Source organism: Pleurodeles waltl, chromosome 8, assembly GCF_031143425.1.
Source record: "Pleurodeles waltl isolate 20211129_DDA chromosome 8, aPleWal1.hap1.20221129, whole genome shotgun sequence".
NCBI classification, from domain to species: domain Eukaryota; kingdom Metazoa; phylum Chordata; class Amphibia; order Caudata; family Salamandridae; genus Pleurodeles; species Pleurodeles waltl.
Genome location: NC_090447.1, coordinates 1,460,326,546 through 1,460,344,497, shown reverse-complemented (window position 1 = coordinate 1,460,344,497; position 17,952 = coordinate 1,460,326,546). Strand labels below are relative to the sequence as shown.

General features: G+C 43.4%; 1 protein-coding gene across 2 annotated transcripts in view; it reads left to right on the top strand.

Annotated features, from left to right (window-relative positions):
• ZBTB20 (zinc finger and BTB domain containing 20) overlaps positions 1-17,952 on the top strand; it is a 4,633,203-nt gene that overhangs the window by 2,456,660 nt on the left and 2,158,591 nt on the right. For both annotated transcript variants that reach the window (XM_069202644.1, XM_069202647.1), the window contains one exon: positions 6,551-6,618. The gene's annotated coding sequence lies outside the window, so the exon portion shown is untranslated. The remainder of the gene's footprint in view (positions 1-6,550; positions 6,619-17,952) is intronic.

The window sequence follows — 17,952 nt, the reverse complement described above, 5'->3', positions numbered from 1 at the left end:
TATTTAAAAGTTTTATAAAATTATATTGGGCCTCATTACGATGTTGGCGGTCTTCAGATCGCCAGCCTCGCGGTGGCGGTCAGGATTGCCGCTGCTGTGGTGGTCTGACCACCACATTAAGTCCCTGGCAGTCAGACCACCATGGTTCCGCCAGCACCACCAGGACCTATGATCCTGACGGTGTGGCAGTGGCGGAGATCGTAATCCACCTGGGCAGTGCTGCATGCAGCACTGCCCTTCGGATTATGACCTTGTTCTCTGCCAGCCTTTTCATGGCAGTTTCACCGTCATGAAAAGGTTGATGGAGAAAAGGGTTAAGGGGGCCACACTTGGCATGGGCAGTGCATGGGTCCCCCTGCCCAGCACCCTGTGGGCTACAGCATTCCCGTTGGCTCGATTACAAGCTGGAGACAATGCTGTAGCCTGTTTCCCGCTAGGCCGGCAGGCAGAAACCTTGCTGACCTATTGGGAAACTCCTAATAGGTCCTGCAGGGTGATCACCACAAAGGCGGCTGGTACCCTGTCTGGAGCTTGGCAGACAGGCTTTCCCATCCTTCAAACTCATAATAAGGCCCATTGTGTTTTCTAGGAAACTTGCAAGGCCATGCACATGCCAGGACCATATTCTTGAGGGCACTGTGATTTAGATAAGTTGTTCAAACATCAACACTCACCTTCAGCTTATTTATTTTTTTGGTGAATAAGATTGTTGGGAGTCATGCACAATCCACCATTAGTAGTTTTCTCTTAGGGATTTTTTCACATGTATGTGACCCAGAAACTGTATTTGTTATTGTACGGCCTAAAGTTTTTTTAGGATTAAAAAGAGGGCTAATAGCTCTTCATAACAGAGGGATCAGTTGTTTGGAGCTCTTAGTTGTAATAGTGACAGTTTGCCCTTCCTTCCTTGGTGGCCATGGGGGTTCAGTAATGTCAATTAGTTTGGAGGGACATATTTCTTGATTTCAATTCCCCACTCTCAGTGACCTCTGGCAGCTTTAGGAGGGAGGGGGGCGGGCGGGACGCAAAACACACACACTCATTCTTTCATGCACGCACATCCATTAACAACAATCATAACATTCAAACATGCACGCACGCACCAAACATTCATTTTAAAAGATCACACACACTCATTCTTTCACTCACACACGCATGCACGCCCATCGGTTAACAACACTCATAACATTCAAACAAGCACGCATGCACCGAACATTTATTTTAAAAGATCACACACACTCATTCTTTCACACACGCACGCACGCACATCCATTATCAACACTCATAACATTCAAACATGCATGCACGCACTAAACATTCATTTTAAAACATCACACACACACACACACACACTTACCTTCAGCCTCGGAGGTCCCAGGAGGGTTGGGACTGCTGCCTTCCCTCACTGGCTGACCTTAGGTCAGCCAATGAGGAAAGGCAGCAGTCCCAGCCTCGTCACAGAGTGGGATGGGGTCATTGAGACTGCTGACCCCACCCCACTCTGTGATGAAGTGTCACTGATTGACACTCGCCCTGGGTGCTTCAGGGCTTAAACCTGAAACGCCCAGGTCGAAGTCAATGGGTGACACTTTCCTCGTCACCCAGGGGAGGGCTTCAAGGCACCTTTGCTGAGCCGAGGAGGTCACGCCCATACGAGCTGTGACTTCCTCAGCCCAGCAAAGTTCAGCTCAGGCAGCCAGGAATCTGCGCAAATCACACATGTCTGCTCCTGGCTGCCTGAAATGAAGAGTGTCTGTCAGGCTGACCTTTGTTCAGCCTGACAGACACTATTCATGAGGGGCAAAAGGTGGGGGGGCGTGGCCCCTTCGCCCTAAAGGACAGGCTGCATCTCCCCACTCTGCAAATAATGATTTTAATTTAAGTACTTTGTTCGCAATATCAAACGTCGTCTGAAGTAAGATATGATAGTACTGGGATTGAAGCTATTAATTTTAATATAGAACCTTGATTAAGGATATCATGTGGGCTTCTGGATTCATACAAAGGATGGAAAATGATCTTGATATTATTAGAAGCGTGATTGATATAACTTACACCTGCACATGCCCTGTTCATGTGCTTTATACCTGAGCTATGACCTTCTATCTTTGGACTAATCAGGTTTCAAAGATAGGGTGAAGTTAGTTGTGAATTAGCAGAATTTCTTCCATTGTCAATTGCAGACTTTTGAAGTTGATGAGAGCAGTTGGGTGAAGTTGAACCATTTAATACACAAGTTACTTCACTTTCTGACTCCACCACTGATGGTACAGTTTCAGTCTTTTATATCACAGAATCATTCTGAACTTTAGACGTTTTGCCGATTTCCTCGGTCAAGATTTTACCCCTCTGTACCAGTTGGTCAATTTTCACATTTGTGCAGTCGGAAATTTGGCTACCACTTTGTCTCGTGCCAAGTGTTAGTAAAGGTGTTGCAACAGGCTCTGCTCCTTGTTGAAGGACATGCTTTTAACTTCATACATGAGGGCACATACTATTTTTGGGAGATCTGAGACATTATCTAAAAGACACGCACAACTGCATGCTATTAGTTGGTTGTTTGTGTCCAATTGTGCTTTTACAACTTAGTTGGTCGGTTTCTTGCAGGTTAAGTAGTTTGGAGTCAATCCCTGCGACAGAAGGAGCAAACGTATTGAGCAACTTCACTTGTATATTCGAAAGTTCATTGCAATTGTTATTGCATCCATTGTTCCTAGCATATCGCCCCAAATCCCAGCATGGTCCTGTGGGAGCTCTTTAGGGGATCTGACATCCTCAAAATTGATTGCATCATACTTTACCAGAAAAGAAAGATCAGCCAACTTGAGGGAGTTTTTCATAGAATCCATGTGATCCACCTCTGTGGAACCTAACTCTGGCAATATATATTTTTCAAAATGTATTTTATGCGGAGTAACAGTCGGTTTTGAATCAAGGTGTTTACATCTTACTGCGTAAACTGAGCTAAAAAGGTCTATTTCAGACATTTCACTAGATCAGTCAATGTCTGATACATCCTGTACTAGTATAACACTAGAGGGGCTCTTATCTTGCGTTGACAACATAAATAGCGGCAGCACCGAGTTTGTAGGGGCTTGCTGACTCATTTCAAGGACTATGACAGATTTATTAACACTTAAATGAAGGCTTCAAAAGTCCTGAGTTATGTTTACATTGGGCATACGGGGGTCTTCCTTCATTATCAAGTTTGGGAAAAAATGCTGGCCCGTTTCCAGTGATGATGCAGCCCTTTTTTGAAGAGGTCTTAAAGGGCAACACCGTGAGTTGGTATGGACCTGCGTCTTTACAACCATCATGTGAGAGCGCAACTCAATAATTGACTTAGCAGCACTGTCTGATGATTTATTTATTGTGTTGGCTAGATTGGCTAGATTCCTGGAAGCACTACCTGACAGGATGGAAAATTGTTAAGAGTTGCTGTTAGTTGCAAGTGTATTCGTGGGTCTTGTGGCCAGTGTATTCGAGATGCTTAGGTGCACTTCATCCATTTGGAGCGCTTTTTCTGGAAATCTAAAATAATCCACTATGGAGGGTTGATTAGCATCTCCGTTATTAAAAACTTGAGTGAAACCCCAAAGCCTGCTGCTGAGGAAGACCCCGCCTTATAACTGAAGAGACATTTGAGTCCTCAGAAGTTACTTCTGTGTCAGTCGATAATGTAGTTTCTGCCATTTTCATTCTTTTCCTCTTTTTATGCTGCTGTGGGATCCCACTGGAGTTCTCAGACCTAATTTTTATTTCCAGTAGTGTCACAGTAGCAATCTTAGTCACTTACTGATTTTCTGAATTTGTATAAGGATATGGATATGCAAAAGGCAGAGAGGCTCACGAGGGGCCGCAAACCGCACCTGGAAGTAGCCGGGGCATCTCTGCTGCTTCTCGGTTCAACCCTTCGGGTACAGTGGCTAATATTGCAACCATGCCGATGTAGATCCAGCCTTGATGACTCTTCATCTCTACGTTGCTGCTCCTCTTTAGAGACTTATGTGAGTGGATTTTCTGGGGATGCTGCTTGGTTTGTGCACCTCGGATACATCTGTGATGCATCTGTGATGATTTTAACTGACTTTCATTGTAGTCAAAAAGCCGAACAAATTGAAAGAACTTTTGACAGATTTTGTTGCTGCAGTACATTAGCCTACTTTTCAAGCTCACTTTCTGTGAATGGCATCTGTTTAGGTTCAGAATTAGTTGAATTGTGTTGAATTAGGACCTGGGCTGGTTCTGGGTGGTCAGGTGACTATAGTCATATTCTGATAAAGTATGATAAAATGTGGGGGAGCACACCCAGGGCCACAAGCTGCACCTGAGCCTGGTCAGGCCACTTCCGTGAGCCTGGGGCTCAACCTACTGAGTGAGACCTACCCGCTAAACCCACTTAGCCTTTGTCACAGCAGCAGCTGATTTTCACTGCTGACTCTGCTGCTGCCAGCCATCAACCACCTGACCGCCCCAACCTTACCACCCTTTGTGTCAGTACACCACTGTGCACCACCAGAGCCAGGCTGGTCCAGGATGTCCAGGTGTTCCACAATCACCTCCGTTGCTCCACTGCACCCTTTCCACCGCTGATATCCAGCAGCAGCACAACATGCCAGAGGGCAAACAAGGCGGTGTCTCAATGATTCGGCCAGGCAGCTCTCTGGGGGACACATGAAACACAGATGACAATTAGGCAGCAACAGGAATGGAGCTGCAGCCACCTGGTCAGCCTGCTCCATGACTCACCTCGCCTGCTCTCAGCTTGCAGATGAGGGGTTCCATGGAACAGCAGCCTAATCCTCTCAGCTCACGCCTCATGGCCTCTCCTCCTACTGCATACTGCATCTAATAATAGATTTTTTCCCATGGATATCAGAGTGTACATCAATAATTTGGTTCCAACACTGTGTGATGCCTGTAAGGATGCCCCATGTGCAAGTCAATACTTTATTCCAGCCCTCCCATACACTGATGATGTGGTATTGGTAGAGAGACCCATGTTGGAGGTTAAAGAACTTTCTAAGGGCTTTTGTTAGTTTCGTGAATGGCCTGGAGCTGAGCACCAATTCCTACAAATCTCATATAATGGTCTTGGGTATCAGGGGAAGGGAACCCAGGAAATGTACACTAGAGGGCAATGACATCATTAGAGTTAAGGTGTTTTCATACCCCATCTCAGCTTATCATTTGACAAAAATGGATCTTGGGTCCCACTGGTTAGAATGAAAAGCACTTCTATGGCTAGAGTGACTGCTTCTGTTTTTGACTTTACTTCTTGTTTGGGAACAAAGCCGGTTCCGGCAATGTCAAAAATCTATCAATCCAAATGTATCTCCATGACGAGCAATGGCTGTGACATTTGGGGGTAGTAAGGGCCACAGAGCTACAAACAGTTTAAAAAAACAGATTTACGAGGCACCAGTTGTTTTTGCTCCAACCCAAGCCCTCTTATATTCTCCATGAAGAATTAGGGGCAGGATAAATCTGATATTTAAGCACTACGTCCCCTGCTCAGTTGGATCTTGACATGGTTGAACAGCGAGCTGAGTCTGAATCTGAACCAGGCGGTTTTAATTGATTGGATGAAACTAGAAAAGGCTATCAGTATTCATGGCTCAGTTACATTAAATTGTCACTTGCCTATTTAGGTTGCCTCGAATTTTACAGTTCGCCTGAGCAGATTGTTTGTTAGGACATCCTGTGGGTCAGAGGACAATTTTTAGCCACAGTACAGGATAATAGAGAGAGTAAGAGATGAGCAAACCTAGTATTTGTGTTTATGCCACTATGAGGACATGTTTGACAACCGTGCCTTACCTCATGATTATTTCTAACGCACATTACCGGTTTCTTTTGAAAATAATTAGACTAAGGGCCTTATTACGACCTTGGCGGAGGGGTTTCCTCCATCACAAATGTGATAGATATCCCGCCTGCCGTATTATGTTCCCATTATATCAGATGGAGACTGTAATACCATGTACGAGATATCCGTCACATTTGTGATGGAGAAAACCCCTTTGTCAAGGTTGTTTTAAGACCTCTTACACTGGATCCTAGCAGAAAACCAAGTTGATAAGCTAGGCCCTTGTAGCTGTTATTCCTTTTCTGACCAAAACACTTTGCATTTTATTATGTTCTATGATCACTACAGTTCAGTCCAAAAACAGCTTCTATTTCTGTTGTTGAGCTGTCTCCAATTTATGCAAGTAAGACCTGCACTAACGTTTCTGCAATTATTGCCTAATGAATTTGTATGCTTTCACGTGGCTAGCTTTTTAGTAGGGACGGTGAGACTCACGACATTGAGGATCTTAGATACACTACTGAGAATGAATTGACTGCTAAACCAGGTGGTTGTTTAATGGTTTTAACATTTTATATCTTTTTATCATTATTTATTGTTTGTATTAATGGAGTAGTGTTTTTTTTTATTCATACATTGCCCACAGTTGGGGGGATGACTGTATTACTGTATTGTATGATTTTTAATTATTGTATCTTTTATGGTTTTAAAATAACTAATGAAAGTAATTCTTGCTTGCAGTTCTTGTGGACCAAGTCAAGACAGATAAGATCTTCAAGAAATGTGATTTGAGAGGAGCACGTAGGAGGGTGAGTGGAAAAGCACTTTTAATACACAGTACTGACAATCTGAGTACCTTGTCATGCCTTTTGGGCTCTCTAACACCGCCGCTGCCGACTAGCATTTTTACAACAACATCTTGTGTGATTTACTAGATGTCTAAATTGTAGAGTATCTGGATGAAATATTCATCCCTTCTGATACCTTGGACTAACATCACAGTCATGTTCAAGAGATGCTGTTTCATCTTTGAAACATGCATTGTATGCAAAGGCAGAAAAATGTCTCCTTGAAATACCCAGCATATTATTTTTAAGGTTAACATTTTCTGCAGATGGCATTAGTATGGATGCTTTCAAGGTGCAGACAGTCTTAGGGAGCCCGTTTCCATGCTCAGTAAAAGTGGTACAACGATTTGTTTGATTTGTCAACTTCTAAGACAATTTATACAAGGTTTCTCAACAATAATCTATCACGTCCTAAAATTTACCATAAAAGGGTTACAATACTACTGAATAGAAGTGGACTAGGCTTTCCAGAAATTGAAAGCTGTATTTATAACGGCGCCCATATTGAGACACCCTAATATAATGTTACCATGGGCCATATGTACGAATACATTTTCCCATAGACACAAAATGGGTAAAACCCTTTGCTACATCTGGCCCCATGTGTAATGGAGACAGTTTTGTCATAATTTGCCATTTGAGCAGTCTTGTCTTAACAGAATATTCAAATGCAAGCCCTATATACTGTAGACTGTCACCTGGAGTGTCTTTGAAACACAGAAGAATTATGTGATATATGATAAAGAACTGTTGGCAATTTAAAGAGGCGCCTGCTCTATGAAGACAGTGGGCCCTATTCACAAAGGTAAGAGTAGACCACTACTGTAAGTTTAGACCAAGGGTCTACGTTTAGACCTTTTGGTCTAAGTTTATACTTTTGATCTAAGTTTAGCTGGACAGCAGAATTCAGGAAGATGCAAGAGATCATTATTAGACACACTTAGTAGCCTCACTTAAAACAGAAAAGCAGTGGGTCCTACATTGTATAAGAAAGAGCCACACTCTCCCCCATCTAGATTACTGCAGCCATTACCAACCCCTACTCAGCCATGGACCAATGGTTTTCATTGTGGAGCTCCAAGCCTAATGATTACACCATATATCTGGTAGTGGTAGACTATTTCACCACAATGGGCTGTGATGGTTTTAGAACATTCCAAACACTGAGGGGAGAATGTTCTAAACTAAACGGGAGTAATAGAAAGCTAAGTATTAGAATGTAGGCACAGAAGGGCCGCACCAACCATAACTGACTCCCTGCCCCTCTGTTGACTTAAGAGAAACTCCCAACATTCCAGTGTTGTAAATTATGTCTCCATGATGGATATTGTTCTCATTTCATCTGATTGCTCTGCCAAACAAAAATTGATTTCTGACAACAGATCTGGGTGTCTGGGTGCCTCCCTATAAGTGAGAAGGTAGTCTAAAAGGTTGAAAGATATCTGTTCACTATGAGCCTGTTGCTTACGGTGTATATTGGAACCAAACATGTCCTGTAATTACTGTTTCACGTTGTGTAATATCAGAGGTGCCTCCAACAGCCTTTTACAACTGGAGAAAATGTGCCAAAATAGCGGTTGGAAGTTATGTTTCAAGTAGTTATTTCTCAAATTATTGGCCTGTTTTTAAAATGCAGCAGTAATGACTTCTGCTAATGGGATTACCCTGACAACCATTATGTCTGTTTTAACCGCCATGTTCTTAATAAAAGCCCATGTTTCCTTTGACTGGGTATTGTTGTTTCCATTAAACAAACTGGACTGATGGTAATGATCTGTGACAGAAAAGCCCTTGACTTGGAACATAGAGGGCTTATTTACAAAGGCAGTTTGGAGTACGAGGAGTAGTACCCTGTAGTACTCTTTTAATTTACCTTACATGACTTCTTTTACCGTTTTTATGAGCCTTTGCGAATAGGCTCCCAAACAACTAAATGGGACTATTCGGGCATATTCATACGTAATAGGTACACATATAAAGGACTGCGCCCTCTTTGTATTGATAGGGAGTTGGAAGTGTTGAGCCTGACTGACAAGGGCACGTACGGGTACTTAAAATGATACCTCTGTAGTACGATTAACCGTGCCCATATATGCTGGCTTGAATTGCCCTGATGGAGTCCTGCCAAGGTTTTAATCCTACCTCGAACTAGTGTCAGGTATTTCACAGGCAGTTTTTTGGCAGTGACGCAGTTCGGGTATGGACGCTCAGAAGAGTGGTTTGGTGCGGAGCAGAACATGGATTCAAAGAGCGTGTGTTAGCGCGCGCCGCTGCCAAACAGCACGCGCTCGCGGTGCCTCTTTGTTACTGATTATCTCCCCCCCCCCCTCACCCCCCTCATTAAAGAGGAGGATAAACTTACACTGTGCACCATAACATCAGTGTAGTGTTTGCATAATACCGATAAAAATCACAAACAAGCAGGGCACAGACGGACAGACCTGAAAGGTTGTATTTGCATCAGATGACAGAGTTAAGCAAAAATGCACAAAGGGTTGCCACATGCAAGCTTTCTCAAACTCTCCCATAAATGTTTATCAGGCAGACTCAGTATAAAGGGAAACGGGCTCGTGATCTGTACTGTATTGATATTCAAATTCACATATGAAGTTCTAATGTCAAATTTCCAGATCTGTATCCCTGGGCGGGGTGTAATAAAAAACAAACCCTTAGAAATGTAGTGAAGCTCGGTTGAGGTCAGGACACCTAAAAAGTTGCATTTATGGACGACAAAAGAAAAGCAGTGAAATACACTGTGTATCACGCACCACTTCCGGGGCACAAGTTAACTTGCAGCATGCGGGTCCGAAGAGTAGCCAGGGCGAGTCTTCCTGAATTATAACCTCGCCAGGTGAGCACTGCAGTCACAACAAAAATGTATATGAAATTGAGTTTGCCAGATGTGAAGTTGTTTGATCTGTTGCACCTTTCGTGCTGAGTGCTCCGCTGGTTGCAGTAGATAACCTGGCGCGGGAGCTTAACTTGTTATTAACTATCGTACGTTTTCAGACACTTTTCTTAAAGTAGTATTGTATTGTACATATGTTACCTCAGTGGTTGTATTCGATGTAAATGCTGATGTAACTGATAGGAGCACTGGCAGTGGTGAAGAAGGAGCAGGATAGATTTATACAATACACTTATTCTTAAGGGGTTTCCGACAGCCCTCATCCAGTGGTCTGATTTAATGTAATTCACATTTTCCTTCGTCTCACCAGGGCATTCACTCCTGGGTCAATGGTTCAGCCTGCTTCATCCACTTGCGTCTTCCTTCATGAGTGGAAGCATTTTTTCGAGGTGCAATGCCCTCACCCACTGCGGGTTTCCCATTCAATGCCAGGGGCTTGTAGGACATAGTGTGCTTTGTCAGAATAATTTGATTATTTTATTTTTGTTTACATTTCATAAGGACCTGTCAGTTCCCCAGGCTGTTACCAGGTCCAGGTCCCTCCGGCCTCTAGCAGTTGTCACGTGGCCATTTGTTTCTTTTTACCGACCTGCCTGTTTTTTTTTTATATCCAGGCCAGTAAAAATATTGATCAGTGAAATCTGGCATTTTTCCTTCTAAAACAAAAATCGAATACAGCAAACACATAAAGGATTCAGTTAACAAGTATTTGTGAGCTGGCTACACAATGTAAAATAATCATCATTCTTAAACAATTTAAGAATGATGATTGAAGGAAACAGAAGGATAATAGCCTTGAAACCTATCCTGACTACATCCATGAATTATTTTTCACCCACCAGCTCGTATCTGTTCCAGAATAGTAAAAGGTAAGCAAATGGCCATGGATGCTCTACTAGTTGTGCACACTCTTTAATGGATTCAACAACTTTTGCCTGTGTATGCACGCGTGGCATCTTTTTTAAATATTTGTGTAATAAAGTTTTACAAAATCAGAGAGAGCTGAATGAGTTAAGCTCTTCCTGCTCAAATCTGGGCATAGAATATAGGCCAGACGTTTGAGCCCCTGCGTAGGGAGCCCGGCCCGCCAAAACAATATATACTATTAAGTTGAGATAATAGCAACAACTATTATTCACCGTAGTATGCAGCAAATTGAATATAAAGGTCAAAGGTATTAAAGAGAACGTTACAATAAATCAGAAGCAGATGTGCGATGTCAACAACCTTCATGCTGTTTTCCGCACACTTCTATTTGAGAAAGTGTTGCTTGTGTTTTAATTCTTTACATATCTACTGATTTGGATTCCCCGGCACCGCACCCACTGTCCCTCCTCTTTACTAGACCGAGACTTATTCTTCGCCTTTTCCCTTTATTTTACTTCCTCTTCCTGCGTTTGCAGGCTGCATGAACGCAGACCAGACCCATTCCTGTCTCGGCCGTACTGTCTGCTCAGGCTCACGCCGAGGGAGTGGGAAACGTTTATATTAATCGGGTGCCATCCACGAAACATCGGTAATTTGTGTTATGCTTTTTACTTGAAATCCCCGAAATGATGCCCCGCAATGGCTCACCTCTGTTGACTTCAGCGGCATGATAGTGCAGCATTACACTTCCACCAGTGGTTCACCTCAGTACACTCCAACGTCATCGAACTACCTCATCACATCTTTGCCGGTGCGCCTCCACTGATTTCTCTGACAATGGTTCGGATGCATTAATTGCACATTGATATTATCTTCCAAGGGCTCAGCGGGATCAAACGTCTTCCCTCCACTTTTAACAATGGTTCTGGTACATTTCCACAATACCATTTAGGACAAAATCTATTTTTAATCATGGTTGCCACGCAGTGCAATTTTAAATGTGAGCATATTGGAACATAGTACCAACAAGGAAAATGTATTTAGTTTTTTCCATGAACTTATTTGACAAGACTTACACCGCTCCCTTTAGTTATCAGGGGAAACTAAGTACTGTGAAAAATCATTCAGCCGGAATTGCATGTGAAAAACAATCATTCAACTGGCATTCACACTCTGCTGGTGCTTGCAAGAATCCCATAGTCATAGTTTGAACAACTGCTGTGGCCACATGCTTGTGGTGGCAAGGACAACTCAATTCCTTCAGCTTCCCTTGAGTAACTAACCTGCAGCACATGTGACCTCACCCGGTTCCACAGATGATCTGCTAGCTGAGCAATCACAGCACACTGGGAGGTTTGCAATGGCAACTTTCATTCCACATCAGTGTTGCTCACTGGTGCTAATGATAAAAGCCAGCCATTACTTTGTGGATGTGCTGGAGAATTTCCATCCTTCGCAGGAATCAATGCTCAACGAGGTCAATGGATTTTTGGGCTCTGCATAGGGTGTGGTAGAACCAAATAACAATGTTTCAGTACAAACCAATTACATTACACAGAATGACCAATGTGGCCGTACAAGGAATACTCTAGCCAGGAATAAAGTTAAGGAGTATATTACAAACTTAAGGTCAAAGTCATGTAGATAAATCGCAAGACAAAGTTATAGGGATAGGAATCACCAAAGGTTGACCAAGGTGATGAAATAAATTCAAGGGGACTAACATCAAAAGAACTAGGCGCTCAACAAAGACAACACAGACCATCAGTAAAATAACCTGATGTATGGAAAAATTGCTCCGTGTTAGACTTTTCATCCTTGGCGTGGTCTCCCTTAACTTTTTGCCTCTGTTCCCCAGGTTGTTGATGTGTGCTGGACTCTGATTTTGCTGTTTTTGGTACTCTGGGCACTTTACCACTGCTAACCAGTGCTAAAGTGCAAGTGCTCCTTTACAAAATGTGTATGTGATTGGTTTATCCATGATTGGCATATTTGATTTACTAGTAAGTCCCTAGTAAAGTGCACTAAAGGTGCCAGGGCCTGTAAATCAAATGCTACTAGTGGGCCTGCAGCACTGGTTGTGCCACCCACATAAGTAGCTCTGTAATCATGACTCAGACCTGCCATTGCAGTGTCTGTATGTGCAGTTTTACCTGTAAATTCGACATGGCAAGTGTACCCACTTGCCAGGCCTAAACCTTCCCTTTTCTTACATGTCAGACACCCCTAAGGTAGGCCCTAGGTAGCCCCAAGGGTAGGGTGCAGTGTATGGTTAAGGTAGGACATATAGTAATGTGTTTTATATGTCCTGACAGTGAAATATTGCTAAATTCGTTTTTCACTGTTGCAAGGCCTGTCTCTCTCATAGGTTAACATGGGGGCTACCTTTAAATCTGATTAAAGTGTAGATTCCCTTTGGGAGCGGATGGACATGTGGAGTTTGGGGTCTCTGAGCTCACAATTTAAAAATACATCTTTTAGTAAAGTTGATTTTAAGATTGTGCGCTTGAAAATGCCACTTTTAGAAAGTGAGCATTTTCTTGCTTATACCATTTCTGTGACTCTGCCTGTTTGTGGATTCCCTGTCTGGGTCAGTTTTACAGTTGGGCTGGTTGCACCTCACACTAGACAGTGGCACAAAGGGAGCTGGGGTGTAGCCTGCATATCCTGATGAGCCATCTGTGCTAGGAGGGAGGGGAGGAGTGGTCACTCGCACCTGAAAGGGCTATCCCTTCCCTCACACAATGCAGTCTCCAACCCCCTGGTGAATGTCTGGGGCCTGGCCTGGGCAAGGCAGGATTTCACATTCCAAAGAGACTTTACTTTGAAGTAGGCCTACTTCAAAGGAGAAATTGGGTATAAAAAGGGCACTCAAAACCACAGACTTTAGATCTGTTCTGGACATCAAGAGGAACCTCTGCCCGGAGAAGAGCTGAAGAGATGAGGAGAAGTGCTGCCCTGCCTGTGACTGTGCTTTGTGGAGCTATCCTGCAGTTGCTGCTTCTGCCAGAGTAAGAGGGCAAAGACTAGACTTTGTGTGCCTTCCATCTTGTGAAGAACTCTCCAAGGGCTTGACTTAGAGCTTGCCTCCTGTTGTTTGAAGTCTCAGGGACAGCAAAGACTTCTCTCTGCCAGCACCTGGAGTCTCTGGAGAGACTCCTGCTCTGACAAGTGGTGCCCTATCCAGTCCCTGGGCCCTTGAAAGGAAAGCTGGTGGAAATCGACTTCGGACGACTCCGGACCGACGCCGCTGCTGAATCCGGGGACGCCGCCTGCACCCGACGCCGTGACCTCTGCTGGAACGTGACGCTCTTCGCAGGCCCGACGCCGCTGCAGCACCGCTGTAGTCCATGACTCCGTGGAAGTCGCTGCACCACTTTGTGACCGACGCCGCTTGAAATGCGCGGATTCAACGTTTCGTACAGAAGCGCGATCCTCGACTTCGCGCATCGGCTTGTTTTCACTCTTCACCAAAAGTACTGTACTTTGGGGTCTACACGACTCCGTGTCCGGCGCCGCTGGTGTCGGCTTGCTGGGAACGACTCCGTCACAATGCCGTGTTAACACCTCATCGAAGCATTTTTGTTTCTAAGCGCTATTTTTGAGTTTAATCTTTAAAAATTCATAACTTGACTTGTGTATGTTGGATTTTTGGCGTTTTGGTCTTGTTTTGTTTAGATAAATATTTCCTATTGTTCTAAACTGGTGTTGTGTCATTTTGTAGTGTTTTCATTAAGTTACTGTGTGTGTTGGTACACATACTTTACACCTAGCACTCTGAAGTTAAACCTACTGCTCTACCAAGCTACCAAGGGGGTAAGCAGGGGTTAGCTGAGGGTGATTCTCTTTTACCCTGACTAGAGTGAGGGTCCTTGCTTGAACAGGGGGTAACCTGACTGTCAACCAAAGACCCCTTTTCTAACACTCAGTTTTAACAAGCATTAAGGCAGTTCAAATCATCACAGTTCAGTATAGTTGGGCAAGTGTACAGATTAGCCAATCAGGGAAAAACGTGTGGGGCAGAACACATGCTGGCAAAAGACAAAAAGGACTAAAATGGCAACAACAATTTGGGAAAAGGTATTCTTGGGCATCAGATTACTAGCTAAAATAAGCAAAAAGTGAGTAAAAGGGAAAGTGTCAGCATAACACAAGCTCGGTCAACAGTCTTCTTCTTAGTGTCAGCACGAAATCTCTAAGTCTCAGCACAGCATTTCAAAGGGGCAGAGGCAGAAAGGGCAATACTCCTCAAAGTCCAAGGGCATAACAAGCAATAGAAGGGATGAATCTGCCTGGGGAAGTGCAATTCCAGCATCTGAGGAGTTTTCCAAGGATTCTAACCAAAGTCGAGCTAGGCATCAATATTTTTAAGTTCATCAGGCAATCTGATGTGTCAATGCAATGATTCATTTGACATTGAAAGGGCAATATCCAATCAAAATCGATCATGTTACTCCAACTTGAAACATCAACATGGGTTCCCGGGTTTATAATGAGAATGGTATCCATCTGTATACTTTCACACACGATTGAAACAAATATTTAAATTATCAGTCCACAGTCCAGGAAGTTCTCCTTTCAAGGACTTTTTCTTACAACTATATATGTGTAAAACAATAGAAATCTACTACCAAACTAGTATTCACCTGGGAACGGAGTCTGAAAGAAAGGTACACGTTAGCAAGATGACTTGACATTTTCTGCACATTCACAAATACAGGGCCTAGCAGGCCTCACTTAGGCTAATGCTAATGAATAAAAACAACACATTAATACATTCAAATAATACACATTTTAACAGGCATACCATAAATTCAGTTTTAATAATTCTTCATTAGCATTCATGTAACAGTAACTTTTAAAACAAAATAACTTTGTCAATATATTTCAATATTGTTTCAATGCCGACTATTAGCTTAGACTCTAAAATATAACATAATGACAGATTAATCCTTCAAACGTAATTTAATCTCAATACCACTTATGTTTCAGCCATTAGTCTAATCCAAATGAACACTAAAATGGCTTCTCAGTGTGTCTCTCTGCAGTAAAAGTATTAGTACTTTGATTAACATAATGCATAGTCTGGCTTGTGTTGCTCTCTGTGATATAAGGGACAGTACCAGAATTTCTGCTACATAAGTTCCCCCTCTGATGGTGAATCTAGCCATCACAAATTACTCCAACTCTCATTCTCAATGAGACAGCTCAGAATTTCAGAAGCCGATCCAGGTAAGGTCTTCTGGACTCCTCTAACTGCTTGATGTTATTATAGTATATGCTCGTTCTAGTCTCCATTTCAATCTCTCCTTTCTCTGTTTACTCTTGGTTCTCTTCTCCTTCAGCTTCTTGAACAAATTGTAAGTACTAAGTGCAACTAGGGCACACAAAGCCATAAACAACAGGGGTCTCAAAATGGTTCCAACAATTCCTCTCTTTAGACTTCCAAACCACCTTTAAGTCACTGAAAAAACATTGCCTTTTGTTTCCCTTGCACCTGTTGCTGTTAACTCTTTCATGTCCTGTCTTAAGTCTGTCATGTTTGCAATGTATTTCTTTATCGTCTTACTGTTATCAGGTATATAAGTGCAGCACTATTGAGCTTGCAACATTTTGCAAACTTCACCTTCCTTTGCAAAGAGAATGTCTAACGCAGGGTGGTTTTGTATAGCCATTGATATCTTACGGCAACCATTTCTGTGTCCCTTAATAAAATAGCACCTGCTGTGTCTGTAGATAACATATCTACAATTTTTTTCACTTTTATCATTCACCACAACCTTAAATACCATACTCCCTAGCCATTAAATCCTGGAAACCACATCTGCGGGAGCTGGATATTCAAAGTTCCATTATGGGAAAAATGGTCGTTATCGAATTTACTCGGACTATGCCCCGGGTGCTGAGATCGGGAGTGGGTGTAATCATTGGACAAATCTTGTTCTTCCTATACTCTCTTACGGTTCTTAACAGTAGAGTATAAGATGCTAGAATGCTTATGTAGATTTATTCTCCCAGTTTTTCACAGTTTGCCACATCCTTATTCTTTTGTTTGATCTATTTGTGGTGTCCATCTCCGAAAAACTTCCTAACAGTAGTGACCCAGTCATTCATAGTTGGTGGTGTAATCATCAGCCTTTTTTTACAGATCTCCCTTCTAGCAAGAAGAACAAGATAAAAAAGAAGCTTCCCTTTGCCCATGTTAATTGTATCCAAGTCATCCATGTACCCAAAAACAGTCAGCATCAAGCTTACCTTTATGTTTTTCTGTAACATATCATTAATAACCTTACTCACATCTTTCCTAGAAGACCTTATGAGAGGACATTCCCAAAACATATGGACATCGTCTGCCCTCTCTGTGTCACACTTTACACAGATTGCTGAATTCCACCTGCCCATTCTTTCCAACCTCCAAGGGGTCCAGTATACCCTGTGCAAAGTAAACAGATTATTTCTGTAGGAAAATGGCTCCCTGTTGCAGTTACCCCCTCCCCCCCACTTTTTGCCTGATATTGATGCTCACTTGACTAAGAAGTGTGCTGGGACCCAGCTAACCAGGCCCCAGCACCAGTGGTACCAAGGGCTCTGTGACCAGGGAAGGTCCATAAGGGCTGCAGCGTGTGTTGTGCCATCCTAAGGGACCCCTCACCTAACACATGCACACTGCCATTGCAGATTGTGTGTGTTGGTGGGGAGAAAAAGGCAAAGTCGACATGGAATCCCCCTCAGGATGCAATGCACACAAAATACTGCCTGTGGCATAGGTAAGTCACCCCTCTAGCAGGCCTTAAAGCCCTAAGGCAGGGTGCACTATACCACAGGTGAGGGCATAGCTGCATGAGCAATATGCCCCTACAGTGTCTAAGTCTATTCTTAGACATTGTAAGTACAGTGTGGCCTTATTAAGTATATGGTCTGGGAGTTTGTCAAAACGGACTCCACAGTTCCATAATGGCTACACTGAACATTGGGAAGTTTGATATCAAACTTCTCAGAATAATAAACCCACACTGATGCCAGCGCTGGATTTATTAAAAATGCACACAGAGGGCATCTTAGAGATGCCCCCTGTATTTTACCCCAATCCGTCAGTGCAGGACTGACTGGTCTGTGCCAGCCTACCACTGAGACAAGTTTCTGACCCCCTGGAGTGAGAACCTTTGTACTGTCTAGGGCCAGAAACTAAGCCTGCACTGGGTGGAGGTGCTTCACACCTCCCCCTTGCAGGAACTGTAACACCTAGCAGTGAGCCTCAAAAGCTCAGGCTTCATGTTACAATGCCCCGGAGTACTCCAGCAAGTGGAGATGCCCACCCCCCGGACACAGCCCCCACGTTTGGTGGCAAGTCCTGAGGAGATAATGAGAAAAACAAGGAGGAGTCATCCTCCAGCCAGGACAGCCCCTAAGGTTTCCTGAGCTGAGGTTACCCCTGCCTTAGGAAATCTTTCATATTGTTTTGGAGGATTCTCCACAATAGGATTAGGGATGTGCCCTCCCTTCCCACAGGGAGGAGCCAC